Raw genomic sequence first — 5,718 nt, 5'->3', positions numbered from 1 at the left:
TTTTATTGAAAATGCAATATTTGATATCTCAAAAACCTGATGTGATAGACAAAAACTGATGCCAGATTTGGAATCAGTACCCCAAAATTACCTTAAACCAGCTGGAATACCTTATGCCAGAAAAAGTGTGTTGACCAGTGGCGGCGTGCAAATTGATCTCGGGGTGGGAATTTGTCACGGCTGTGGAGGAGAGTTCTCACTCTTGCTGCCTGCACTCATTTAGTCTGAACAAGACAGTGAACGGGATTGATATTTGCAATGGTTAAATAAACACACACAGACACACATGCAGCGTAGGTGTGTGGGGGAGCGTTGGCGTCGTGTGTGTGTGTGCAGGTGTCATTGTATGCGTGTGGTCAAACCGATTTCTTTGTCTGCCTTCATATGTTTGTATACGACTACAGTACAGCATATATACACTATACAGAATGTACAAACAGTAGCACTTCTCGGAGGCTCCGGAATTGCAGAATGCAAAACCCGGATAATGATTCCTCGTCCCAGCCATGAGTTTGCGAACATCATTTGGCGATCCTGCTTTGGCAGTAGTACGTAGTGTATCAGCACAATTAAATGTATTTTCTACAAAAAGAAAACGTCAACGCTCTCGGCAACAACACTGTGGTATTTAAAGGAAACACTGTATAGTATAATCGGCGACGTTTTGGGCAATACCCCTTCATCGTGGCACATAAACAGAGAGGCTGCAGTGTCAATAAGGGTTGGAGACTGCACTGACAGCCGTGGGGCCAGATGTTAATGTTTTTTTTTAAATGTTTTCTGAAGACCTGTTCTGCAAATAGGCAGGTGAATAGTTGAGCAGCGGACAAAATATCCAATAATCAAAAACCATTTAAAGCAGCACTGAATTAACTAACTTATATGACAAGTACAATTATAAAATAAAGCTGCCACACCGCTTTTGTGGGAACGTCAGTTCACGTGAGGACAAACAAGCCAGCGCATCAGAATGTTTCTTTATTTATCCTGGAGGAATCCGGTGAGCTGTAAAGCTCTTTGTCACAACTGTCCAGTCGGTGCGGGCCAGCGAGTTACATCAACAAAACAATACAAACAACAATGCATCCGTGGGCCCAAGCACCAGCTAAACAAATCGTTACCACGATTTCAATAGAAGGGATTCCCATACCTGTCGAACCCTTATCAGTGCCTACTTTATTACAGACCAATTAAGATCTTATTGGTCACCCCGTGCCCTTATAAATCTCAAAGCTAATCCTACAAAGTCCCATCACAAGAGAGAAACACAAATACTTGGACACGTTTTTACTTGTTGCCCGCATTGAAACGGCTGTACGCCATGTGGACCTGAAAACTCAATTTCCCTGTACAAGAATACGGATACACCTTATGGGTTGACAAGTATGACTACTACACTATACACTACTATACACTACACTATACACTTCATTACCTGTCAAACCCTTATCAGTGCCTACTTATTACAGACCAATTCAAACCTTATTGGTCACCCCGTGCCCTTAAACACCTCAACGTTCATCTTACAAAGTCCCATCACAATGGAGAAACACAAACGAATAGACAAAAACATTTAAAACGGTTGTACGTCGTATGGACCTGAAAACTCACTTTCCCTGTACAGGAATTTGTGGTAACCCGTGTGGGTTGACGCGTTGTGGGATTTCCGAGGCTGTTGACATTCGCGTGATGACAGGGAGTGACGTCATAACGCCCGCCGCGCCGACCAATCAGCGGCCACGAAAACGATCCTCATGCAACATGGCCGCCGTCGCTGCCTCGAGGCCCTGTGCAACGTGGCCGCCGTGACGTCACGCCTCCGGACTGTGGCTGAAATAAGTTGTACTTTTTGTTATGAATGTTTTTACAAAGTAACTGTAATTGTGATTGTGCGTGCATTTAGCTGTGAGTGTGTGTGAGAATGCGTATGTAGGTGTGTGGGGAGCGGAAGTGTTGCGATCGAAACGTCGTGATTTTTTAAAAATATTTTTCTATCTACGCGACTTTACCGAAAGACCCAAAGAGTATAGATCAACAAGACTTATTTAAAACGCGGTTTGATTTTATTTTTTGTAATGAGAATGTCTTCATTAACGTTTGGCATTTGTATATAATTAGGGCAATAACGTAATATTGCAAAGAGGTACTACTACTACTACCACGGGGCTGTAGTGGCCGAGTTTTTGCGAAGACGAAGCGCCCCTACAGCATTAAATGTTCGAGACCGTGAGCGTCACGATGGGATTGGGCCAAGCGGAGCCGCGGCAAATCAGAGTCTGGGTGCGACCGTGCGAGACGAATCGATTATATTATTGATGCTCCACTTGACCGATTGCCGGACGCACTCAGCTGATAATATAATCTAGTTACGCCACTGGTTAGCGAGCGATTATTAGGGCCGATATGGCACATGAGGTGTACACATACACATGTACTGGTAGGAACCTCCTGGTTACACCAGCCCACAGGGTATTATTGTGTCCGTCCGTCGTGCATCCAAAAATGGGAGGGGTGGGGCTGGGTGGAGAGGGGAGGGTGGGGATGGGCTGGGTGGGGAGGGTGGGGAGGGGCTGGGTGGGGAGGGGCTGGTCACCCCGTGGTGCCCTAATAAAACTCAACGTTTAACCTACTCACGCCGGCTTGTGCCCACCCTCACAGTCGGCCATATTTGCGGAATACACCACGCCGCTGTTGACCCTGGCCATTGACCCAGCCACCCAACGTTCCTACCAGCTCCCTCCGCAGGAATGTGTTATTCGGTCAAACAAGAGGCACATGAGAGCCCGTTCAGAGAAGTATATCGAAGACGCTGGCGAAATAATTGTCCGGATCAGAACATCATCAGCAGGGCAATGGGCACGTCTCTTTCATAAATGGAAAATTAAAGACGAGAGCCACTAGCGTATTTGTGGCCATGAAACCCAAACTATGGACCATATCGTAGGCCCATACAGACACGTAGATATACATAGAGACGCATAGAGACACAGCGATACGTTAAAGACAAGCCACAATGCGACTGTGGCCATGACATCCAAACGATTGATTTACAGTAAAACTACTGGAGTCTGTCTGTATTCTTCGACGGAGGAGGAGGAGGAACCGCAAAGCTCCGTGAACTCTCTCTCTCTCTCCTGAAGCCCTCTCGTCGTGGAGAGTAGTATCGTGGGATGAGAGGGGAGTTGGTCGCAGAGTTCGTGGACATTTGGCAAATTGACATCATACGCAATAATAGAATAGTTAAGTATCTGGGCCAGGGACACTTTGAAATGCATAAATGAATACGCTCATCGTGAAAAGGAAATATGTAGAGTGTAATTACACAACTGCATTTGTGAAAAGCCAAGCCGAGACAACCGTGCAAAAACAATGGGACGCTGTGACGATGCCTCGTCGGGGTTTGTGTATGGAGGAATGTTTGTCTCATCACAAGATTAGCAAAACAGGAAACACAGGTTTTGGGAGGGAACAGCTGGAATGAATTCCAAAAAGTTGAAAATGTTATCGGCCAAGTTCACTTCGCGTTTTCAGTTTCAACAAAGTTCCTAATTAAATATTTTTTTTATTGGACGTACAGTATTAATTTCCTCCTCCACAAATGTTGTTTCAATGTTAATCTTGGTGGCACGTCACGAGACAGTGTCAATTCTCAACTCTCACAATGAGCGCCAATGCACGACAGAGCCGGTCCGCGGAAGGTGAAATCACAGAACTACCTCGGAGAGGATCATTTAAGTGGCCCTATTGATGGACATGCCCTGCACGTGCACAGTGAACAAAAACAACCTCACGCGAATTCTTCAGTACCACTGTGTGTGTGTGGCCTTAAAATAAAATATACAAAAGGCGAAATTTCAGGCAAAAACCCGTGTTCATAGCACTTGATTACGATTACGAAACAATCCCATGGTCACGTGCTATGAAGAAGGGCAAGTGCTTGAAACGTTGCCTATTATACATGTATTTCCTTTTAAAGCAACCGTCGTATTGACTAATCTATTGAGTTTCTTGTTATTATCAGGGCTGGAGTTTTACCGGATTAGCTGAAAAACGAATGTCATATTGTATTATTGGTTCTTTCGGTAAAGTCACGTAGAAGGGAAATAATAAAATAAAATATATAAAGCAATAAAAATTATCACGATGTTTCGAAACGTCGTGAGAAGTTTTTTTTATTGTTTTATATATTTTTATTATTTTATTATTTCCCTTTTACGTGACTTTACCGAAAGAACCAAGAATATGAATCCCTGCAGTCACGAATGCTTTAAATCAGAATGTCATATTGTTAGGCTATGATTATGCAGCCATCGGTGTGGCCGCCTTTGTCTCCATCAATGCTCATTTAAGAGCCATGAGCCTGCAATGTGGTGGTTTTTTGTTTTAGCGCGGTGCGCAAACCACTGCGCCACCGCTCCAGTGGCTCGCTGAAGGCCCGGATAGCTCAGTCGGTAGAGCATCAGACTTTTAATCTGAGGGTCCAGGGTTCAAGTCCCTGTTCGGGCGCAATTATATTTTGTTTTTAAATATGAAGTCATTATTTACATATCTGAAATATTAAAACATTGCAGAAAAAACTTTGGTGGTATGCAAATTTGTTTAAATTAACAGACGCAGACAAAGATTTCCGCATGGAGCGTTTAACCAGACTGTTGGGGAAAATGTTGTTCGCGAGCACCTATTAAGTCCGGAACGCCACTCGAAGAGGAGTGGTGGGACGTGTGGCCACCACCACGCCCGGCCGACTTTTTCGCCGCACCAGATACTCATTTAAGGCCGAGTCGACCTAGGGAAGCCCCAGGACAGGTTCAGATATCACTTCGCCTCCGATATGAAAACGTTGCAGGAAAATCCAACGCTCAGGTGACCCACGTGTTGAGCATCATTGAGTGTGAGAGACAAAGGCGCTCCGTACATGCTGCCGGCCTTCATCGGTTCTCGTCGCTAACAGCACTTTGCCCCAAGCGACTGTGGGGGCTATACGGGGGATCTTTGTCGTTGTGTGTGGATGGGTGTGTGGGGGGGAGGGGCAAGCAGACACACACGGAGGCCCGGGAGCTTTGTGTTGTCGTTTGCGAGTGGAGGTGGAGGAGGGGGAAGAGGGGGGGAGGTGGAGGGGGGTGGAGGGGGGGGAGGGGGGTAGAGGTGGGGGGGTGGAGGGGGGGGAGGTGGAGGGGGGGGGAGGTGGAGGGGGGGAGGTGGAGGGGGGGGGAGGTGGAGGGGGGGAGGTGGAGGGGGGGAGGTGGAGGGGGGGGGTGGAAGGGGGTGGAGGTGGGGGGGAGGTTGAAGGGGGGGGGGAGGTTGAAGGGGGAAGGTGGAGGGGGGGGGGGTGGAGGGGGGGGGTGGAGGGGGGGGAGGTGGAGGGGGGGAGGTGGAGGGGGGGGGTGGAGGGGGGGGAGGTGGAGGGGGGGGAGGTGGAGGGGGGGGAGGTGGAGGGGGGGGAGGTGGAGGGGGGGGGTGGAGGTGGGGGGGAGGTTGAAGGGGGGGGGAGGTTGAAGGGGGGAGGTGGAGGGGGGGAGGTGGAGGGGGGGAGGTGGAGGGGGGGAGGTGGAGGGGGGGAGGTGGAGGGGGGGAGGTGGAGGGGGGGAGGTGGAGCAGCAGAGCGGGTTGGGTGGTGGACCCAGGATCGCTCTCTCAGCTGCCACTGCCCCTCGTGTGGAGGTGGGGCTCCTGCCAAGCCTCGTGTGTGCGTGGGGAGGGGAGAGAGGAGGAGGAGGG

The 5,718-nt window shown here is 48.7% G+C and overlaps 1 non-coding gene across 1 annotated transcript; it reads left to right on the top strand.

Moving 5' to 3' along the window:
- The first annotated feature begins 4,433 nt into the window (after window positions 1–4,433).
- On the top strand, window positions 4,434–4,506 carry TRNAK-UUU (transfer RNA lysine (anticodon UUU)). The gene has a single exon. It is a non-coding gene; the product is annotated as a tRNA-Lys (tRNA).
- Window positions 4,507–5,718: the final 1,212 nt, after the last annotated feature.

Source organism: Lampetra fluviatilis, chromosome 22 (genome assembly GCF_964198595.1).
Source record: "Lampetra fluviatilis chromosome 22, kcLamFluv1.1, whole genome shotgun sequence".
NCBI lineage: Eukaryota > Metazoa > Chordata > Hyperoartia > Petromyzontiformes > Petromyzontidae > Lampetra > Lampetra fluviatilis.
This window is presented reverse-complemented; position numbering and strand designations above follow the sequence as displayed.